The sequence below is a fragment of the Cnephaeus nilssonii genome, assembly GCF_951640355.1.
Source record: "Cnephaeus nilssonii genome assembly, chromosome: Y".
Lineage (NCBI taxonomy): Eukaryota > Metazoa > Chordata > Mammalia > Chiroptera > Vespertilionidae > Cnephaeus > Cnephaeus nilssonii.
In genome coordinates, this window is record NC_137096.1 from 5,509,299 (window position 1) to 5,533,875 (window position 24,577).

Genomic DNA, 24,577 nt, shown 5'->3' on the forward strand with positions numbered 1-24,577 from the left:
CTGGTCCCAAGCATTCTATTTTTGCTCCTATCATCCTATATAATAAAAGGCTAATATACAAATCAACCAAATGGCGGAACGACTGGTCGCTATGATGTGCACTGACCAGCAGGGGACAGAAGCTCAATGCAGGAGCTGCCCCCTGGTGGTCAGTGCACTCCCACAGGGGGAATGCCACTCAGCCAGAAGTCCTGAGCTGGGCTCAGGGCTGGCAAGCGCAGCTGCAGTGGCAGGAGCCTCTCCTGCTTTCATGGCAGCACTAAGCATGTCCCACTGTTGTCAGTCAGTCATCCCTGATCGCTTCATGACTGCAAGAGGAGGTAAGGCCGGGCTGAGGCACCCCCTTGAGTGCACTAATTTCTTGCACTGGGCCTCTAGTAGCCTATCTAATAAAAGAGTAATATGCAAATTAATCATCACTCTGCTACAACCATAAGCCACGCCCACAAGCCACGCCCACAAGCCAATCAGGAGCAAATATGCAAATAAACCCAACCAAGATGGCTACAACCACAGAGAGCAGGAGGGAGGCTTGGGTTTCCCAGGCAATGGAGGAAATCAAGCTTTCCGCCTGCCCTTGCTGGCCTAGGTCTCCACTCAAGGCTACAAAGATTCAATTATAGAAGGTAAACAAATCCAAACAGAAATGGCGGCAGCCACAGAGCTGGAAAGAGCGGGAGGCTAGGGTGGCCCCCGGCAGTGGAGAAAGCCAAGCTTTCCACACAACCTGGTCAGCCCAGGCCTCCGCTAAGGCTACAAAGTTTCAATTATAGAAGATAGATAAACCCCAACAGAAATGGCTGCTGCTATGGAGCAAGCAGAAGGCTTGGCTCCACTCTAGGCTACAAAGTTTCAACTGTAGAAGATAAATAAACCCCAGATACCAGGGCCTCCACTTGGGTCGCCAGGGGGCGTGGCTGACCTGCAAACCACCACAGGCCCCTCGCCCAGGCCACCCCATGCCCCAAGGGAACCCCCACCCTGATCTGGGACATCCTTCAGGGCAAACCAGTCCGCCCCGACCCGTGCACCAGGCCTCTATCTTATCTAATAAAAGAGTAATATGCCGATTGACCATCACTACCACACACAAGATGGCTGCTCCCATGTGGTCAAAGATCCTGCCTCCATGTGGACACAAGATGGCCACCACAAGATGGCCAGCAGTGGAGGGCAGTTGGGAGGGACCAGGCTGGCAGAGGAGGGAAGTTGGGGGTGACCGGCCATGCAGGGAAGGGCAGTTGCGGGGGACCCAGGCCTGCAGTGGAGAGCAGTTGGGGGGGACCAGGCCTGCAGGGGACGGCAGTTAGGGGTCACCAGGCCAGCAGAGGAGGGAAGTTGGAGATGATTGGGCCTGCAGGGAAGGGCAGTTGTGGGGGGACCCAGCCTGCAGGGGAGGGCAGTTAGGGGCAAACAGGCTGGCAGGGGAGCAGTTAGGCATCAATCAGGCTGTCATGGGAGTGGTTAAGGGGTGATCAGGCTGGCAGGCAGAAACGGTCAGGGGCAATCAGGAAGGCAGGCAGGCGAGCAGTTGGGAGCCAGCAGTCCTGGATTGTAAGAGGGAGGTCCGACTGCCCATTTAGGCCCGATCCCTAAACGGGCAGTCGGACATCCCTCGAGGGGTCCCAGATTGGAGAGGTTGCAGGCTGGGCTGAGGGACAACTCCCCCACCCCCCGTGCACGAATTTCATGCACCGGGCCTCTAGTATATCTATAATAGTAAAACATAATATGCTAATTAGACTGGATGTCCTTCCAGATGACCTTCCGGATGAAGCTGGGGCTGCGGGAGAAGCCTGGGTCCCAGGTGCCAGAGGGAAACCAGTGCTGGGTGCCTACAGCCGGGGGAAGGAATGCCTACTCTTGTACAAATTTTGTGCATCGGGCCTCTAATATATAATATGTATATATATTATATAATAGTTTTGCAGGATGTTACTATTGAAGAAAAGTGGGTAATTAGTACACAGGCCCTTTGTATTATTTTTTTTTCTATTGAATGTGTCAGAGATGCTCTTAAACACTGTAGTGGGAATAAAACAGATAGTCAAAAATGGCTTGTCAAGGCAATTTTACTTCTGCAGAAGGGTGTCCAAGCAAAAATTTGATGGGCAAGCACACAGAATGGGAAGTCTGTTCTTTTTTTATCACTGACATATTGCTGCACCATGCCCTGATTGGTAAGAGCATGGTTTCACAATCTGATGCTAGTGGCTAATTCAAGTGAAGGGGCAGGTTGACTTTTGGGGGATAGCTAATGGACTACAGTGCAAGTTCTAACTGGCTGGTAAAGTCTCAAGCAATGGCCTCCACAATACCACCAGATGTCTGCTCTGGCTACAGCCAGTGTAAACTGATTACTTAGCTCCTCAAAGGACCAGCCTTCACTGCACCTGTTACGTTGTCCAAAAACACTGACTGCTCCCCCCACCTGGAGAGGCAGGAGGTATAGTTAGTATTCGGGGCTAAGGTTTGCTAGTCTTTAGGGGCTCTTCTCTTGGGCCTTCCATGGTTGGGAATAGCAGAGATAAGGTCCTACAAGATTCATTGCCCCAGGCCTGGCTGTCCTGAAAGACAGCTATCATGTAACCCATGCCCATGGTGTCTGAGGTTCATCCAAGTGGAAATGGCACTACTTGAGCTTCTGGCCTCCCTGCCGTGCAAGCCTAACAGTTGCTTTTGTTTAGAGCATAGATAGAATATTCAATTCATCACAGCTAGGTATTTGTCTCCCCATCTAGTCTCAATTTTGATAGTTTGGTGTAAATCCTTAACCTCAACTATAGCGATTTTTGGTAGGATCATTGTTGTAAATACACGGTTAGGCCTGGTTGGGACTCAGCGTCAAGGGACCACTGCTTAAGGAAATATTTGAGTTATTGACTAATCAAATGGCAAACTTTTCCTACAGGTTCCTTTCCTGATGAATTGTCCTCAAGACTATATCATCGCTCTAGAGACAGGGTCAACAGGAATGGTTTACATTGTAGAGTCCCATAAGTATCAGAAGGAACTCCTCTGGCTATGGCTACTCTGTTTTTTGTGGGGTTTTTTGTTGTTTTTTGTTTTGTTTTGTTTTTTTCTTAGTTTTGTGGGAGTAGTGTTCCTACTTATATAGTGGATCTGTCCACTGCCACACTATGTAGCTCACGAGATCTCACCCCAGCTGGAACAGTGAAGTTGGTGAGGGTTGTTTGCTCCCATACTGGCTCAGGGCAGTGGTATTTATGTTTGGTAGAAAGTTGCCTTTGGTTGGTAAGATCTCCAGAGGGTAGGACCTGGCAAGCATTAAATTTTACAGTTAGGAAATATGTACCCCTAGTTACATTAATAACTAGTTGGATAGGGTAGGCGATACCTATGATAACTTTACCTAGAGGCTCAGTAGAATTAGAAATAAGGGGTAATCAGAGTCTTTTCACTGTTAACTTGAGGGGATCTGGGTGTTGAGGCTTTTCCTGATCTGAGGACCCAATTCCCTTAATCTGGGTGTAATGGGTCCAAACTTCCTCTGAGGTACCAATGGCGGTCTCAGTTGTAAGTAGCACCTGATAAGATCCTTCCCAGGATGGCTCAAGCTTGTCTTCTTTCCAGATCTTGATCAGGAAGAGATCACTGGGTAGGTAAGGATGTACTGGGAATTCAAGAGGTGGAGTTTGAGCAAGTAATTCTTGTAGCCTGAGGGAGGGTAAAGTAGAGGAGAGGCCCAACACACAGTTTTTTAAAAAAACAGGGAAGCTTCATTTCTAGGATTAATTTGGTGATGTGTCTTTTCAGAGTTTGGTTTATTCTTCCTACTTTATCTGAGGAGGTTGGGTGCTAGGGTGTGTGGTATTCCCATTTTTTCCTCCAAGCATTTCACTAGTTCGTTGATAATAGTGGCCATAAAATGACTTCTATTATCCAAACCTATGTTCTGAACCAATCCAAAGTGAAGGTTTATATTTACTGCCTGCACCCCGTGATGCTCCTCAGATGCTGCTGGTGTCCCGCAACACTCCATAGACACTGCCAGAATCCACAACACTCTGGAGATGATGACGGCACCAATGATGCTCTGCAGATGCTGCTGGTGCCCATGATGCTCCAGGGATGCTGCCGGTGCACAGGGGTGAGGAGGAATGTGGGGAGAGCCCAAGAGGTGCTCCATACACCTCCTGGTGACTGGCTGTTTGGGCGTTATGACATTATAGCCACAGGCCTTTTATAACATAGATAAAAGCCTAAGTGACCATTACGACCAGTCGACCAAACAACCAGTTGACCAGTCACTATGACTTGCACTGATCACCAAGTGGCAGGAGCTTCCCCGTGATGGTCAGTGCACTCCCATAGCCAATCTCTCGCATTCAGCCAACCTCCCGTGGTCCCTCCCCAAGGCCTAAGCCAGATGGCTCCAATCAGCCCTGATCACTGGCCAGCCTGAGGGACCCCACTCATGTAGAAATTTGTGTGCCAGGCTTTTAGTAGTATATATACCAACATACCCATAGGCTCTTAGAACAGCATCATGCATAACTTGTGGACTCCCAATGACTTCCTTTATGAAGTTGGATTAGTAATTCCCTCATAATGTGTTTATAAAGCATTTCCTTTCCATCAGGTAAGAGCCACTTCTCTTCTGAAGTTTTGGAGGCTCCCATCTTGGCTAGCTGCTCTTCCTCCTGAGGAGTGAAAACTGGGGTAGCCAGAGGGGAAAGTATAGGAGTGAGATGAAAAATCTGTTTTTTCTTCAGGTAATATTAGGCTCTCTAATACCTGGGAGATTAATTCCTTGTGTACTAGATCTCATCCCTTGCTATTAATAAGATTTTTTTTCAAAAGTGTGCACTACTGCAAATGTATATTTTGAGTCTCTGTAGATGGTCCCCTCCTTTCCATTTAAAAATTAGAAGGCCTGGTTGGGAGAAAACAATTCACATGTCTGGAAGACCATCCATTGGTCAGTCTCCCTGATTCCACAACCATGGGTTGCTCCCCATCTATAATGGAGTGCCCATTGTGCCTTTTTCCCTCAAGCATTATGGAGGAACCATCTAAAAAGAGCTTGAGCCCTGTAGAGAAAGGGGTTTCCCTGAGGTCATGTCTGACTTTGGTTTGATAGTGAATGAGATCCATTCAATGGAGTTTAGCAGTTCCTAGTGCTTCTCCTCCAGTTAGAAATTGAGTTGGGTTTAGACAGCTGTCAGTAGTAAGTGCTAGCTTGTCCTTTTCTATTAAGATAGTCTCATATTTCAATATTTGGGAGTCAATTAGCCATCAGCCAACCTTTTGATTAAGGATTGCTCTAACTTGATGTGGAGTGCTACCAAGCAATGCTCCCCCAAAAGTCAGTTTTCTACTTTCCTCAGTTAAGAAGGTGGTTGCTGCTACTGACTGAATGCACTTAGGCCATCTTATAGTAACTGGGTCTGGTATCTTTGATAAGTATGCACCTGGTTGCTCTCTTCCCCTCTCCAATATTCTTGAGTTAGAACCCCTAGGGTGGTTCCCTTGTCTACATCTCTTTCCTTCACTTAAGTGTCCTAAATATTATATTTATTTCTTTCTCTACAAATTGTAACTTCATCTTAGAGACTCTCAAACTTTGCTGACCTTAAGTTCCTTTAGTCTACCCAAAATGTCATTTGTTATCTTAGTATACCCAAAAAAGTCAGCTGGCCCCTTAACTTTCCCTTGTTGAATGTCAAAGGCCTTAGTGATAGTTGAGACTGGGGGACTGACTCTGATTCCTTTGAAGATTTAGGTCCCTTGGGTCTTTCATGTGATTTCTATGTACAAGATTATTGTTATCCCAATAGAGGCCTGAAGCACAAATTCATGCATGGGTGGGGTCCCTTGGACTGCCTGGCAATTGAGGCCTATTGTGGGGCTGGCTGGCTGAGGGGAGGGACCCTGGGCTTGGCTCTCCCCCACCCCTGATTGGGGCTTATCCACAAGGCCAGCCAGCAGGGGGGAGGGGCCACAGGAGGTTGGCCAGCCGGGGAAGGGGGCTGGGGGAGGTTGGCTGTGGGAGCACAATGACTACTAGCGGGAAATTCCTGTGTTGAGTGTCTACTCCCTGGTGTTCAGTGCATGTCATAGTGGCTGATCAGGCAGTTGTTCCTTAGGTCCTAATGATCACTTAGGCTTTTATGTATTTGGACTAGTGGCCTGGTATACGAATTCATGCACATTGAAAGAAAATTAATTAGAAATATTTTAATATCGCTATTCACCCTTACTCTATAACCGCAGTGTCAGAGATTAAATAAAATTAGAAAAATGTATAAAATAATATATAAATTTATTAATAAACTAGAAGCCCGGTGCACGAAATTCGTGCGCGGCGGGGGGTTGTCCCTCAGCCCAGCCTGTACCCTCTCCAATCTGGGACTCCTGGAGGGATGTCCGACTGCCCGTTTAGGCCCGATCCTGGTGGGATCGGGCCTAAACGGGCAGTCGGACATCCCTCTCACAATCCAGGACTGCTGGCTCCCAACTGCTTGCCTGCCTGCCTTCCTGATTGCCCCTAACCGCTTCTGCCTGCCAGCCTGATCACCCCCTAACCACTCCGCTGCCAGCCTGGTTGATGCTTAACTGCTCCCCTGCCAGCCTGTTTGCCCCCAACTTCCCTCCTCTGCCAGCCTGGTCACCCCTAACTGCCCTCTCCTGCAGGGTTGATCACCTCCAACTGCCCTCCCTTGCAAGCCTGGTCCCTCTCAACTGCCCTCCCTTGCAGGCCTGGTCCCTCACAACTGCCCTCCCTTGCAGGCCGGGTGCCTCCCAACTGCCCTCTCCTGCTGGCCATCTTGTAGTGGCCATCTTGTGTCCACATGGAAGCAGGATCTTTGACCACATGGGGGCAGCTATATTGTGTGTTGCAGTGATGATCAATCTGTATGTTACTCTTTTATTAGATAGGATAGAGGCCTGGTGCACGGGTGGGGGCCAGCTGGTTTGCCCTGAAGGGTGTCACAGATAAGGGTGGGGGTTCCCTTGGGGTGTGCGGTGGCCTGAGCGAGGGGCCTGTGGTGGTTTTTATGCCGGCCACGCCCCCTGGCAACCCAAGGGGAGGCCCTGGTATCTGGAATTTATTTTCCTTCTACAATTGAAACTTTGTAGCCTGGGGCGCAGCCATTTCTGGGGCGGCAGCCATTTCTGTGGCAGTTAATTCACCTTCTACAATTGAAACTTTGTGGCCTTAAGCGGGTGAGCCTGGCCAGGGTGTGGGGAAAGTTTTGCTTCCCCTGTTGCCGCCGGCAACCCTGGCCTGCTCTCTCCAGCTCCATTCTGCCACCATTTGTTTGAATTTGTTTACCTTCTATAATTGAAACTTTGTAGCTTGAGTGGAGGCTTAGGCCTGCAATGGCTATGGAAAGCTTGGCTTCCTCTGTTACCTGGGAAACCTTGCTCTCTGTGGCTGTAGCCATCTTGGATTGGGGTTAATTTGCATACTCGCCCTGATTGGCTGGTGGGCGTGGCTTGGCTGACGGGCGTGGCTTATGTAGCGGAGTGATGGTTAATTTGCATATTACCATTTTATTAGAGAGGATGATAACATGATATAACAACAACAAACACATGATATAAAAACAAAAAAGCATGATATAAAAACTACAAAAACATGATATAAAAACAACATTGATACAATGACTGATAAATTGATTAAATTTATCCTAATACTAGAGGCCTGGTTCATGAAATTTGTGCAAGGGGGTTGTGTCCCTCAGCCCAGCGTGCACCCTCTCCAATCTGGGACCCCTCGAGGGATGTCCGACTGCCCGTTTACAGGGGACCAAGGCAGGCCAGGTTGTGTGGAAAGCTTGGCTTCCTCCATCGCTGAGGGCAACTCAAGCCTCCTGCTCTCTCTATCTCCCTGGCTGCCACCATTTTTATTGGGATTTATTTATCTTCTATAATTGAAACTTTGTAGCCTTGAATGGAGTCCAGGGCCGGCCAGGGTGTGCGGAAAGCTTTGGCTTCCTCCATTTCCAGGGAAACCCAACCCTCCTGCTCGCTCTGTGGCCACAGCCATCTTGGTTGGGTTAATTTGCATACTCAATCCTGATTGGCTGGTGGGCATGACTTGTGGGTGTAGTGGAGTGATGGTCAATTTGCATATTACTCTTTTATTAGATAGGATCTCCCTGTATACCACAATAAGAGTGAAAACACTTTCAGAGTGCTTGACTAATTTTCCTTGTGATGAAGCATTTACAACTTTAACCTTTTGCACTCAGATGTCGAGTGTGACTCGACACAGTTAGCATCGGTAGCAGCTCGTATGTCGAATTGTATTGAATGTATCAATAATTTGAAATATAAAATAATCCAAATAAATAAGTTTGTATGAAAAGAAACTCCAGTTTTTTATTCTACTGCCGCGCTTTGTAAAATCTGGGGTATTTAAAAAATTAAATCCCGAGTAGAATAAAGGAATCAAGAAAAAAGCAAGCAAGTGCAAAGGGTTAACTTTAATGTCACCCACTCTATGAACTTGAGAGAAAGCAACATATAACGGACCGTGTGTGAAAACAGGTTCAGGTAGGAATGTTCCTACTCTGTCTAGAGTTTGTCCTTGTGATTTATTAATTGTAATTGCAAATGCTGGCATCACGGGAAATTGTCTTTGAATTCATTTAAATGGGAAGCCAGTGTTAGATGGGGCAAATCAGTTCTTGGAATCAGAACAATCTCTCCCTCCACAGATCCTGTTAATACTTCAGCTTTAATTATATTAGGATGCAATATTTTGATAATTCATCTAGTAGTATTTCAAAGACCCCATTTACTATTATGGTTTGTCAGTAGCATGATGATTGCACTTACTTTCAATTTTAATTTATGACATGGCATTCCCGAAGGAGTAATACTATTAAGAAATTTAATGGGAAATGTATTATTTTTGGTATCATCCATTGAATCGATGGAATCATCACTCAAATAGGTGTGAAAATCTCCATTGAGCATATCCAAAATTTCTTCATTTAATTTTTGAACATGTTCATTTTTAGGACAAAGAATTGTACTTTTAGATATATTTTTAATATCATCTATAGGCATACAGTATTGTTTCCAAAGGTAGGTTCAATAATAGATCCATTATAAACCATTTCATGGGGTATTCAATAATACCCATTTCTAAATGAAAACTGCTATCAAGTTTGCTATCTCCAAATTTTACTCACCATTCACTATAAGCAGAATCCTCAGATCTCATATTTGTTTTAAGAGACAAATTTCTGAAGCATCCCCAAACACTACAGTACTTTAAACTCTTTTGTACTATGGCCGATTGCATAGCATACAGCACACCACTGAGACATTGTCAAAAGTCCCCTCCAAATGCAACATTCACATTCATAATTTCTCTTAGTAATCAATCTATGGCATTTATAAAATGACTGGATGCCATGGTGTATTCATCAATAATGAGAAATTGGGCCTTTTTAATGCTTTTAGCAACTTCACCTTTATATTGAGTCTAGAAGTTGAAGTTTCATTTAATGGAATTGGTAATTTATACTGGGAATGAAAGGTTCTTCCATCAAAAAGTAAATTTGCAGCAATTCCTGTAGACACTGTGGGTAAAACAGTACCACCATGACTTCTAATATAATGTATTAAAAGTTTATACAGATATGTTTTTTCACTACCTCCTAGACCATTCAAGAAAAAGCATTTGGGGTGTACAGTTTAGTCTTTTATGGCTGAAGTTATAGTCTGAAAGGCTGCAACTGTTCATCATTCAGAGAATTGATCAAAACCTCTGCCTGTTGTCGCTCATACAATTCATCAGAGTAGTTGTATTCATTAATAAAGGATAGTTTGGAAGGTTGAAATTCAAACATTTCATTCCATGCAATGTGAATACTTCTTGAATTTTGTTAAAGGCATGCATTTCACATTCATAAAGGCACCTTCTCTTTGGTGTAATTTCCAACAAAAATATTCAATAAGATGAGATTTATTTTCATCCCATATTTTGTCTTCATTAGAAGGACATCAAAACACGCAGATATATGCAAAAAGTTTTCACAGTTTTTTGGGCATATTAAGGATGATCGCATCGTCAATTGTATCTTTCCAGATAGTGTCATCAATTAATAATCCTCTATGTTTAGGAGCTTCATGAAATGTATCATAAATTACACCTCCTACAGTTCGCAGATCAGCAAAATTTATTGCACCTCACCTTTTACATGAAAAAGAAAATCTAAGGTAATATCGTTCTGGTTCTCTATAGCTCACAGTGAACAGTCTACCTAATACTTTATTGCCGTCCTTTTGGCGTTTTCTCCATAAGAATAATTGAACACATAATATTGTGGAATCTCCCAATAATAATAATTGTGTGCATAAAAATCTTCTCTATTCGTTAAAAACCAAGCCATCAAAGTTGAGTTATGCCTTCTAGACCTATCTATAACTTCAACAACATAATCAGTATGAAAAAAATAAAGGTAAATGAATACTGATCTTGTGATTGAATGGGATTGGTCATGCATTCGCATTGCAACAAGTCTTCAAACATCCCCAGGAGCACTCACATACCTGGAGTCAATGAAGTCTTTATACTTCGTAATGATTGATAATATTTTTTCAGAAATTTGAATATTTGCACAATTATGCCCTTTATATACTTATTTAAATACATATTTGACACTTTTAATCAATGCACGGACTTCAACATTTAATTGACAGCTATATTTAAGGCACAAACATAGGTTATAAGAAACAATCCAAGTGTTGACAACTTTATTTCCAATAGACATCGTGCTATCATATCTTCATTTGTATTTGGGATATACATCAATATTCCCAATGGTCGCATTTTGAAATTCTTTTAGATATCCCTTTGAACAGTTTCCATTTTCCATAAATGGACAATTTGGGTTTTGTATTCCATGTGGTCCATGTAATGTGTTTGATTTTACAATTTGAAAAAGTCGAGGAAACTGGTCTTCATTCAAAATTTCTGCCTTAACTATACGGTCAATGTCATATTCCATTTGTAATTTGGATTCACTACCTAATATCAATATTATCTGGGCATGAGGCAATCCGTGTTTATAAAATTCAATGACATGAATTTTAGCTGTAACTTTGTCAAATAAATGGAATTTACATATGTCATTTAAAAGAGCACTCAGCTTAATATTAAAAACACTGGCTATCAGTCCAGGTCTGTTTTCAACTTTTTGCTTTGCCAGCATTGTAAATTGTTTGTAATATTTTGGGTTGCAAATCATGGTTCTGAGTAAATCGGACTTGCCATACTTCGTTACAATTACAATAGCATCCTGATATTGTTGCCACATACAGGCAGTCCTTGGGTTATGTCGCACTTGACGTGCTTCGTTTCGTGGTTACACTACCATCTCCCATTTACAGTATTTATAAAAAAGAGTTCCATCATTTCAAAGTAGGTACATATATGCTTTAGTTTTTTTATTATTTACCACAAGTAAAGGTCAGGAATTGTTATCTTCCTTTTAATATATATATATTTTTTATTGTTTCACTTGATTATTGCTGTGTATGCACTCCATGTGAGTGACGTAGGTGCTTATGTTGGTGGATTTTGACTTATGGTGAAATTCGTGTTAAGTTGTGCCACAGGAATGGATCTTCTAATGTAACCCAAGGACCTAGTGTATTTCTGGGACTACCCTCAAAAGACGATGGAAGTATTATCATTTTAACAATTGGCACATTGTCATTTTCTGATCTAGATGTGAGATAATCCATCAAACCACTATATTTTTCAACTCTCAACTTAGATTGGTTTGCTTTAATTAAATTTATTCAATTGACTTCCATTTTTTAAATATGAACTGAAAATAAACTGTTGAGTTCATTTCCCTGCATTTAAAATAAGATTGAAGAGGTCCTGGATGGAGAAATGAAATTTATAATACTGCGTTTGTGTGACTCATGTCCTTACATTTTGTCTAGTATTATTGTCAACTAGAGGCCTTGTGCATGAAATTCCTACATGGGGATGTGTCCTTCAGCTTAGCCTGCACCCTTTCTAATCTGGGACCCCTCAGGGGATGTCTGACTGCCAGTTTAAGCCCAATCCTGCAGTCAAACATCTCTTTCATTCCAGAAGCATTGATTCCTAACCACACACCTGCCCGCCTGCCTAATGCCCCAACTGCCCTCCCCTGCCGGCCTGGTAGATCCTAACCCCCTACTGGCCTTATTGGTCCTAACTGCCTCTGCATTGGCCCCACCACCATGCTTTGATTGGAAGGAAATTGGATGTCTGGAAGATGGCCAGTCGACCCAGTCTGATTAGGATATTACCCTTTTATTAGTATAGATTACACTGTCGTCTCTGAGTCTTAATGCAATATCCATTCCCCAGCCTTTTTAACCATGTGGAAAAGAATAGGATATGTCAGTGAGTCTAATGTAGAAAACAGGACACTGATTTGTTTCAGTTTAGTGGCATTCAAATTACTGGGATCTGGTTTATAATGAATGAGCAAGTCCAATTCAAAAAGAGGTTATCCATCTTCATTTCTGAATATGATGGCAACCTCAGTTACAAAGGAAGAATTATATATACCCGGATCACTATTACAGTCATATTTAATCACCATTGTTACTTCCATGGGAGCAATAACTTTTTTTTCTTTTTTTTTCTTTATTGATTAAGGTGTCACATATTTGTCCTCATCCCCCCATTCCCATCCCACACCCCTCCCCACGGATGCCCCAACCCCTGTTGAACTTAACTATTGGTTAGGCTCATATGCATGCACACAAGTCCTTTGGTTGATCTCTCCCCCCTCCTCCCACCCTCCCCTATCCTCCCTCTGAGGCCCGATAGTCCAATCGATGCCTCCTTGTTTTTTGTTCTGTTCTTGTTCATCAGTCTATGTTGTTCATCATTTCCCCTAGATGAGCGAGATCATGTGTCACTAGAGATATACTTATAAGAACTGAATGTGAGACGAGCAATAATAGTTATGCTGACAGGCAAATGAATCAGTCTGTAGTGAGTTTCTTTCTGGACCAACAGTTCTTTTGAGACCCAATATCAATGTCCACCAGTTCCTTATGTGTACATGTCGGCACTGACCCCTCAGCTCTGGAAGGTGGACAAATGGTGGTAATGCAGGTCCGATTCCCTCTGGTTTGGTCTCGGCCGGACCCAGGGGCACGGCTTCACCCGGACCCAGGGGCACTTGGCCTCACCCGGATCCAGGGGGTGCGTGGCCTCACCTGGACCCAGATGCGCGCGGCTTCACCCGGACCCGGGACCTAGCCTCACCCGGATCCAGGGGCACACGGCCTCACCCGGACCCGGGATCCAGCTTCACCCGGACCCAGGAGTGTGTGGCCTCACCCGGACCCAGGGGCGCATGGCCTCTCCCAGACCCAGGGTCACGTGGCCTCACCCGGACCCGGGACCCAGCCTCACCCGGATCCAGGGGCACATGGCCTCACCCGGACCCGGGATCCAGCTTCACCCGGACCCAGGGGCGCGTGGCCTTAGCCGGACCCAGGGGCGCGTGGCCTCACCCGGGCCCGGTACCCAGCCTCACCCGGATCCAGGGGCACACGGCCTCACCCGGACCCGGGATCCAGCTTCACCTGGACCCAGGGGCGCGTGGCCTCACCCGGGCTCGGGACCCAGCCTCACCCGGATCCAGGGGCACACGTCCTCACCCGGACTCAGGATCTAGCTTCCCCCGGATCCAGGGGTGCGTGGCCTCACCCGGACCCAGGGTCGTGTGGCCTCATCCGGATCCAGGGGCCCACGGCCTCACCCAGACGCGGGACCCAGCCTCACCCGGATCCAGCGGCACACGGCCTCGCCCAGACCCAGGATTCAGCTTCACCCGGACCCAGGGGCGCATGGCCTCACCCGGACCCAGGGGCGCGTGGCCTCACCCGGATTCAGGGGTGCGTGGCCTCTCCCAGACCCAGGGGCGCGTGGCCTCACCCGGATACAGGGGAACACGGCCTCGCCCAGACCCAGGATTCAGCTTCACCCAGACCCAGGGGCGCATGGCCTCACCTGGACCCAGGGGCGCGTGGCCTCTCCCGGGCCCGGGACCCAGCCTCACCCGGATCCAGGGGCACACGACCTCGCTCGGACCCGGGATCTAGCTTCCCCCAGACCCAGGGGCGCGTGGCCTCACCCGGACCCAGGGGCGTGTGGCCTCTCCCAGACCCAGGGTCGTGTGGCCTCACCCGGATCCAGGGGCGCACGGCCTCACCCGGACCCGGGACCCAGCCTCACCCGGATCCATGGGCACACAGCCTCACCCGGACCCGGGATCTAGCTTCCCCTGGACCCAGGGATGCGTGGCCTTACCCAGACCCAGGGGCGTGTGGCCTCACCCAGATCCAGGGGCCCATGGCCTCACCCGGACCCGGGACCCAGCCTCACCCGGATCCAGGGGCACACGGCCTCGCCCAGACCCAGGGGCGTGTGGCCTCACCCGGACCCAAGTGCGCGAAGCCTCACCCGGACCCGGGACCCAGCCTCTCCTGGATCCAGGGGCGCGTGGCCTCACCCGGGTCCAGGGGCGCACGGCCCCACCCGGACCCAGGTACCAGCCTCACCCGGACCTAGGGGCGCATGGCCTCACCCGGACCCACGGGTCTGCCCCACCCGGACCCAGGACCCAGCCTCACCCAGACCCAGGGGTTTGCGGCCATACCCGGATCCAGGGGCATGTGGCCTCGCCCGGGCCCGGGACCCAGCCTCACCCTGACCCAGTTCCCAGCCTCACCTGGACCCAGGGGCACATGGCTTCACCCTTCACCCAGATCCGGGACCCAGCGGGGTTTCATCTTCTTGATCCCAATTCCTGTTGGTCAATTCCCTCTCAGCAATTCCTTCGGCCATTTTCTCAGAGCTCCAGGGCAGCCGCCGCAGAACTCGTTGGGCGGCGGGCTCGGCGAAGCTCCGGTGTGCCCGGTGCGCGGTGGCGGGCTGGTCCGGGGTGGCTGCGTCGGTCCTTGGGTCTGCAGCGATGGCCAGTCGCTGAGCGTGCGCACCTGGCCACTTCCGGGGCGTTGAGATTCTTGAAGGACTCGGAGGTCAGCAAGCGCGGAGTCTCCCACCCCATGTCTCCCAAGGGCTCGTCTTTCCGTGCTCGGCAGCGAGTGGAGCCATCCCCTCAGCCGGAGACCGCCGGGGGAACTGCCCCGAGCACGTTCCAGGCCGCCATTGTGTCGCCTGAGCCGTAGTTCTTAAAGTGTGATCTTTGGGTCACCAGCATCAGCATCATCCCGCGTACCTTTCTCTTTTATTCTAGTTGTAGAGCATCTGCTCAGCCAGCCCTCCAGTGGTTCTGGATGGTGTCTGCTCTGTTTTCCAGATGTAGTTTCAAAATTGTTGTGGTAGGCAACAATCAGGCTTCCGCCCTATGCCTCCATCTTGGTCCTCCTTTGTATAGTTAAGTCTTGATTGTTGTTGGTGTCACTGGGAGGAATTGTCCTCCAGGCCAATTGGCCGTGCAGACCCTCTGTGTCTATAAAGGAAGAGTTGCTGTGCAGGAGACACGTTTATAGAGTTGGTGCAGCAAGGCTTTGGCACTCACTGAGTCTGCCTCTTGAATGTGTCCCTTATGCGAGTGGTTGAAATCTGGTGTTATCTCACACCGACCACTAGATGCCCTCGTTTCTGGGTCTCCAATGGAGTGTAGGTCAGTTACTGCCTGAGGCCACTCAGCAGGAATTACAGCAAAAACTGCAGTTTCCTCCTCCTGTCTGAGCAGCCCTGGAGCAGTCCGACTAGAACTGCAGTTTATCTGGTCAAGCTGCCACAGGGCAGGCCACCCACATGCAAAAGCCATTGCTTGGAGCCCAGGTGGGCCTGCAAAACGTGCAGGGCGGGTCTGAAAAATGTGCGGGGCGGGTCCCAGGGCGGGGCGGGTCTCAGGGTGGGGCGGGGCGGGTCTCAGGGCGGGGCGGGGCCTCAGGGCGCCACCAGGCCATGGCGTGGCGAACCGCAATGGCTGCACGTCTGCTTTTTCTGCTTTCCACGTTTCTAAGCCCCCTCGTTCCGCACTCCAGCGCAGCAAACACTGATTGCTGGGCGCACCTCCGCAAGGATGTTACTCCCACTCTCCGACACGAAGGCCGAGAGTCCAGCCTTTCCCCGCAGGCGTCTGGGTCTCCCGCGCATCCCCAGAAGCTGGATTTCAGGGTGATGGGGAGCTAATCTCCCCTAGGGTTGGAACAAAATCTGCATGACCCTTCCCCCGCCACCAGCCCGACCCACGCGCCTCCGCACCTTATCTCCTCCGAGTTCACTCTTTCCTCTTCCCTCTTAGCTGTAAATCCACCATTCAGCCAGCTCTTCTGTGGTTCTGGGTGGCAGACGCTCTGTCTTCCAGTTGTATTTTTGAAATTGCTGTGCGCGGCGAAGTTCATTTGTTTAACTTTGCTGCCTTCTTGGTTCTCCTCTCTCAAAATGGCTAAAGGACTTGAATGTAAGACGGGAAATCCTAAAAATCCTCCAAGTCAGTGTTGGCGGTCTCCGGGGCCCCGAGGATCTCACTGGGTATCTCGGCCAGGTCGGTGACGCGGATGGGCCCGTCCTGCAGAAAGATGGTCTCTTCCTTCACCGAGAGCCACTGTGCCGAGTCCGCGGCCGCCACCACAGCAGCTGCCGCGGCCGCCCACGAGCTCCTGGCCCCGGCTGAGGTGCTGACTGAGAGGAGCAGCCGAGCAGCTGCCCGGCCTGGGGAGACGCGAGCAGGAGTCGCCGCGCTCACCAGTCCATCTTTTAGTTGTATTTCCGAAACTGCCATGCGAGGCAACAGATCAGCCGTTCACCTCCGCCGCCATCTTGGCTCCCAGGATTTAGTCTATTAAGTGGTTTCTCCCCCGGGAGCAATAACTTTTGCTGCTGCTTCAGTTTGGCCTTCCTTTTCTACCTCATTGCAGCTCCTATGATTTTGTTAATGCGTTTATTTCATGCATGAGGTTGTTGATGTTGATCATGAGTCTTTCTGAGCAAGCTTGATTTTTTGGGAATGTTAATTTACTTTTACTCATTGCTTCAGCTGTATCTAAAATACAGAGTTGAGCAAACCTCGAGAAACACTATCGGAAAAATGTAAAATTCCAGTATGGTGAAATAAACTTGTCTGTGTATTCTACAACAGTATGGCCCATATCCTGATGGCGATACAATATTTGCAGCCATTGAAGCAAAAGCAAAAAAAAAAAAAAAACACCTATTTATTGAACAAATATTTTCTGTGAAATTTTTACTGTCAGAATCTTAGTTTATCATTATTTTTTAATATACCAGGTATTCTGGAAAATGTATATCATCTGGACAAACTTTACCTTTGCTACAACATCGAGTATATTTTTTCATCAGATTTTTTTTTTCTTTTTTTAATATATATTTCATTGATTTTTTACAGAGAGGAATGAAGAGGGAGAAGGATAGAGAGTTAGAAACATCAATGAGAGAGAAACATTAATTCAGCTGCCTATTACACACTCACTACTGGGGATGTGCTCACAACCAAGGTACATGCCCTTGACTGGAATCGAACCTGGGATTCTTAAGTCTGCAGGCCAACTCTCTATCCACGAGCCAAACCGGTTAGGGCACAGATGTTTTTTCATCAGAGAAATTTTGTGATAGGAAAAATTGACATGTAACAGTCATTCACCACAACTGTGTTTAATAATTGCATCCTCATTTACTCAATTCTCGCTGTGAAGGCAGTGCCTACCAGTATTGGTAGTACTTGATGATTGTTCTTTAAAAATATTCTGTCGACGATGCTGGATTCTCTCAGCTTCAGAGGTACATTATGCCAATACTTGCTCTTCAAACATATTCTGTTGATGCCTACTCTTTCGATGGCAGAGATACCTTGTGCCAACAGTTGGTCTTCAGATACATTCTTTCACCAACACTGGCTTCTTTCACCTTCAGAGGTATTTTGTGCCAGTAGTTGGTCTTTAGATGTATTCCCTCCTCCCTCTTGTAAGAGTCTGGGGTGCAGGTGAGTGGGATTATGAGTTGTCAGGGCATTGACAGCAAGCTGACAATGGCCGATTCTGCAACAAATGGGGCCTTCACTGCCCTACTGTCAGGATCCAGGGTGAGGGTGAATGCAATTCCAAATTGTCAGGATGTGGACAGCAAGCTGATCAATGTCCGATTCCATGAGGAATGGGGCTCCCACTGCCCTGCTTTCAGGGTCTGGTTGCTGGTGAATGGGATTCCTGACTGTCGGGGCCTGGACAGCAAGGTCTAGGTCAGTGTTCATCATAGTTACCTGTTGGGCATCTGGTCATTGGTCAATCTGGTTGTTATGCCATAATGGTGGCTGGGCTTTTATTATATAGGACTGTGGTTCTTGATTAGGAAGTTTCACCTCAGGGCTAAGATATTTGGACCGGCTGGGTGTTCCCTCTTCCAGGCAGCCATGGCTGCCCTTCAGATCCTTGCCCTCTCTCTCTGGAAAACAGAATGCCTAAGATGGACATCAGTTTGGCCCATGTAAAAATCTGGGGACCTAGAAATTGATCTAATTGGTCAGCTACACCATGTGGTTCTTCCAGCAGAGGCTTTCACTCTTTATTAAGTTCCCTTACCCCTGAGCTGGTACATGAGGCAGTCATAAAACCTAAGTGGACCTCTCTTGAGGGGTATAGTCAGTTTTGGAAGAGGTTGAGAGGATGGGAAGGGCAGGCTGTGAATATCTCTCTTGCATTGTTCCAATTCCCTTTGAAACCTAGGAAAGGGGTCTCTGGCAGTGCAGAGGCTTCAGGACCAATTGGAATCTCATCAGTGACAGGCCAGCAGAGGGCATTTGGCTCAGGCAGACTAGAAAGTCCTGAACAAGAAAGTGGCCCTCGTCTCATTGTGTGGAACAGCCAACAGTCACTCTACCCAGGGTAACAGGAGGCAGCTGCACTGGAGGGCGAGACAGCAGGCCAACAATAACAAATGCCGCATACAGCCCACAGCCTCAACAGCCAGCACTAATTGATCTGACAAATTTAGGGGAATGCAAGGTGTTAGGTTTGATCGAACAATTGAATTGATACCCCTCCCCCAGGAACTGGCTTTTCAGGCTATTTCACTATGGACATTCCCTTTGCGGAGACCACACTTCACTTGTGGTGACCACATTCCTCTATCACTGGGCACTGGAGCCATGTAGCCTCCACCACCTGGTGTGCAAATGATCAAATAAATTTCTAATTCCTCATCACCTTGGCCTCATGCATCCCTCCTTCCATAACCTAACATTTGGTGCTGAAAACCCAGGAGGGTTCCATGGGGATGGGGAGCCATTGCCCTGGCTTTCATCACCCTGAGTTTACTACTCGGAGAGCAGTAGGCAGTGGCAGCTCGTCCTGGGACTACCTCCGAATCCTACTGAGGTGACTCGATTTCCAGACTTGATCAGGCCTCCCTCCCTTATGGGGTCCTGCCCAGCCAGCCAAGGAGGATGTCTTTTTCTCCATTGCTGACCCTCCATCCCACACTGGCCTATTGTCTCTAGGTGACTGATGTTCCACAGTTCCCCTCATCTCAGGTCTTCCACCCACTCTCTCTCACTGACTTCTCAGAAGGCTCTCATCTAAAAAGCCCTAGAACTAGGCCAGAAGACTCCTTAGCTGTTTAGCTTTGGGTCCTTCTGGATTGGGGACGCCCAGTCCTGAGGGTCACCTCTTGTTTCTCATGATGATTTGTTTAGCAGCAGGGATGCCTGCCCTAAACAGTCACCTTTGGGTTTGTGGGCTGTCACTCACCCTTACTCTCTTGTGGCCATGCTACACTCCCTCTGCACACTTGCAGGGGAGATCATGAGCAGTCACCTCACTTTATTTTGTAACACTGCTTGGCCACAACATAAACTAGATAATAAGTCTCAATGGCCTGAAAACAGCACTTTCAATTTTAACACACTAAGAAATTTAGATTACTGCTATCACTGCAATGGAACATGGTCAGAGATTCCTACATCCAGGCCTGTTTCACCCTTCAGTGCCAATCCTCTCTCTTGGTCCTACTCTGCCCATCAGATCTTTCTCCTTCACACAAAACATCTTAACCCCAACACTTCTGATTCTCAGTCTACTCTTGACCCAGCAGACCACCAACCTCCACTCCCTGCACTCCCTCACCTGCAGTAGATTCCCAAAAACCAGACCCTCCTAACCAGCAATCACCTTCTGCCCAGTTCCTGAGAGCCCAAATCCTGAGAACATAAGCTCCAAAACAGTCTTTTCCCATCTAACACTTGTTTTCAGGCCATCCAAAGACTGCCTTTCTCAACAGCCTCTTCTATTACTGTGCCCATTCTACCCCTGAAGTGGGGAGCAGGAACTGAGGGTATAAACTTTGTCCATGTCCCATTTTCTATGTCCAGCCTCACACAGATTGAGAGGCATCTCAGGTCTTTTTCCACTGACTCGACCACCTTTACTAAGGAATTTTAGTGCCTGACCCAGTTCTATATCCTGACCCAGCACCACATTTATGTCCCCCTGTCCTCCTCTACAGAAACTTACTACCTTAGACTCCACCTCCCCAGAGGGAGCCCTTTTTGCTGAACACATTTTATATCCTAACCAGCCCCCAACACATGCCACAAACTTCAAAAATATAGGTCCACAACTTCTTCAAAAAGACATCATTAACCTGACATTTAAGGTATTTAATAATAGAGATGAGGAGACCCAAATACAAAAACAAAGGCAAGACCAGGCCAAGGCTGAGGCCCAGAAATAGGCCTTCCAGCTCCTAGCCATCACTCTCATAAACCCCAAACAAAGTGCTGGTCCTCCAAGAGAAAGTCAGGAGCTAAAACTCCTCCGGGCCTTTACTTCAACTGCAACAAGAGAGTATACTGGGCCAAGTCCTGCCCAAACCCAAGATCCCCACCTGGGCCTTGCCCAAGGTGCAGGAGGGAAATCAGACTTTAGTCTGGCCCCTCTAGGTAGGACCTCAGCATGGCCGCCCTCTGGATCCAGTTTGGAGCTCCCAGACTTCTTGGTACTGTCCACTGAAGAAGCTGCCCAGGCCCTGACAGGGTCCCACAGACTTCCATCACTAGGACAGAGACTCCAGTAACAACTGTAGTGCCAGGTAAGCCGGTCTCCTTTTTAATTGACACCGGGGCCACTTATTCTGCCCTCACCGAATTCATTGGGGCCCTTGTCCTCTTCTCAGTCTCTATTATGAGGGTTATGGATTAGTCTCACAGCCATTAGCCACCTCACCTCTACAATGCATCTTACTAAATACCCCCATTCACTCTTTTCATTCTACCTTGGTGCCCGGCCAGGGCTACTATGCATTCTCTCATTAAATACAGTTGTCCCAAACCACAGTCACCTACTTCAGTTTCACTCTCTCATTCCACAAAGCCAAGCCATTCCTTGGACTCTAAATGCCTTATCTCCTTATCTCCTCCATGACTGTTCCCTCCTCTGAACAAGGAATTTTCTGCTTTCTCAGGCTCACTGGGTGCTCTTGCCTCCAGGTTCACAACTTTAGACTTCTTGCAAAGCTCCTCTATGACATGACATGGTGAAGGGACCCACTCTCTGAGCTTTTAGACCCCAAGGCCAACACTCTCACCCCTTTAATGCTCTGAAAACTGCTCTGACCTCAGTGCCTTCTCACCACCCCCTCACCTTTCCCCAAAAATAACTTTCTTTAGTGCATAGGCTTACATAACTGTCTGGCTATTACCAGAAGCTGAGCTCATTATCTCCCAAACCTTAGCATGTTATCTCTAAGGAAAAATCCTGCAGTTTTTAATCCAAGCAGCTAGAGGCCTGGGAACAGGCTGTGAGGCCTGCTTTCTCCTCCCCATGCCTTTTCTCCAGCCTCATATACCTATTCCTAATTTCCCAAAGTCTTTAAGTAAAAGACTTTGGAGCATTGCTGGGTTAAATGATAAACATCTAAATATTAGCATACAATACTGAAACATTGATTGCTAGACACATTTCAATCCACCTGCTCTTGGTGTTTATTAGAGAAGGTCTCTTGTACTTTGTTGAATATATATTTTCTTGAAAGTAAGTGTGTGCTTACAGTGTGTTGATAAATGTCAATCTAATAAATATTGGCTGTTTACTTTTGGTTATCATTGAAAAATTAAGGTTTCTAAGAGTGAAGAATTCTAATACACTGAAAAAAAAACAAAAGGTCTGTACAAGTTGCTGAAGGTATGACAGAAAGAAATAATATTAGAGTAGAAGTACTTAATGGAAGGTCTGAGGCATGGTTATGCATTTTTGAAGGACATAGAAGGTTTAAAGGTTAATTTAAAATTGTGAAATTTATGAAGGAAAAGAGAAATGTTGAAGGACAAGGTTGCTGGATATTTCTTATGCTAAACTAGAATATTCAGCAGCAGAATTTTAAGACAGGAGCATACATAATGCCTCAGACCCCCACCCAACCTGCTCTTTAGATTGGCTGGGGGTGGGAGGTTGGCATCTGTACTTCATGGGTCAAATGTATAGGTTTGCTTACTTAGTTTTTCAAAAAAGGAGCATACTTTAATTACTTAATAAGTTAGCTTTTCACAATATAATCAAGATCTCATATAAACTCATTCATATGAGAAGCCAATATTTTATGAGCAACTGGTTCCAGTAAAATTTGCATATATATAAGCAAATGAGCACTGGCCAAAAGAATGCTGTTTAGAAGTAAGTTTAAGCTTAAAAAGAAGAAATTTAAAGTCTCTTCCACTACTACTTACAGAATAAACTAAATGCTATTATTTAAGCACTAGAGGCTCGGTGCACTAAATTTGTGCATGAGTATGGCCCCTAGGCCTGGCCTGCGATGAGGGCCATCTTCCTCAGCTGCCCACAACTGCCCCCACCCCTGCTGCCACTGACCCCCCAGTTCCCTGTTCTCCATCAGGTGATCAGTGCCTGCTGGCTGGGAAAGAGACCAAGAGGAGTCAGTGCACCTCATAGTGACTGGTCTAGTGGTCATTCTGGTCATTCTGCCATTAGGATCAATTTGCATATTACCCTTTTATTATATAGGATAGAGGCCTGGTGCATGGGTGGGTTCAGCTGGATCCTAAAGGGGGCCCCGGATCGAAGTGGGGGGTCCCCACTGAGGGGATGGGGCCACTGGGGCAAGGACTGTGGGGTTTGCAGGATGGCCCCACCCCCAATCAGGGTGTGGGTCCCCACTGGGGGCGGTACTGGCCTGGGTGAGGGGCTGAGGTAGTTTGCAGGCTGGCCATGCCCCAGGCTTTGTCAGGAGGGACGTCTGGAAGAAATCCAGTCTAATTAGCATATTACCCTTTTATTAGTATAGATTAAATCTAACCATTAATGAGACACCACAAGTAAAAAGAAAGTTACTTTTAATTGAGATGTATGCTTCATAGTATTTTCCACCATGTCTCTCTCCTACCTGTTTTTTGGATGGTAACCAAGTTGGTTACTCTGTTTCAACGAAAGTAAAAGCCTTTCATGTAACAATTTAAGTCTTAAAAGTAAAAACAGTAAAGATTAAGGTTCAGTAAAAATAGAAGTTAAGCTAGTGAATGGGAGATTATAACCTCAGGAAATTTAAAATACTAAATTTGGCTGGTCTGAGTGCAGTGGTGTCTTACAACTAATTGATCACAGCCAGTTTGTTTTACTTCTCCAACCATCCAGGCACCTGACCTCAACTGCTCCTTTCCTTCCTTTTCTCTTTTCCCTTGGATAACAGCCCAGTCAAGCATTCCCTCCCACTTTCACTGCAATAAAATCTCAACCACTCATCTGTCACCCCTTATCAGTAGTGCCATGGTGACTAACCTCTCAGCTTAAAGCGTGGAACCGGGAAAGGCAATCTCATATCCTTCAGTCCACCCTTTCTCCTTACACCTTTCAGCTTGTCTCCATGACCAGGGATTTTTCTTCCTCTGTGGGGAAAACACATACATCTGTCTCCCCATCAGCTGGACAGGAACCTGTACTCTCATCTCTCATCCAATGTACATGTAGCCCCCAATAATCAGCCTTTACCTGTCCCCGTAACCCATCACATCTGACACAAAAGAGGAGTCCATATAATCCCTCTTCTAATAGCCCTGGGCATCACAGCAGGGTTTGGAACTGCCACAGGGAACTTAACCACTGCTCTATCTGAAACCCTGTCTCAGGACCTATATGAAACTTGTGGAGGCCCAGTAAGGGACAAAACTGGGAAAACAAGAACCTCACTCCAAGTGTAACCAATTCTCCCCTTTCATATCACTTGTAAGGCAACTGAGACCCCTAATCGTTTCCCCCCTAAAGATAACATCTAGGTCTCTGTTTTATTTCAGCACCAGGCCCAGAAAGGCAGCAAAACCAAACAAGTAATGCTGTGGCAGCCTCAGGACAAGCTTTTACCTCCCAAGTCACTCAACAGGACCAGTTTTGAGACTTTGCCAACCAGTCTCTTGGAGAAATCATGCTGCTGCATCCTTCCTCCAGCTGACTGCCATCAAAGTTCATTCCCCTGTGATCCCCACATCCAGACTCAGCAGGAAGTAATTACAGAAGGTCTGACCTTGGTCCTTATTCCATAAATGAAAAAGGCTGGAATGTTAGGTTTGATCGAGCA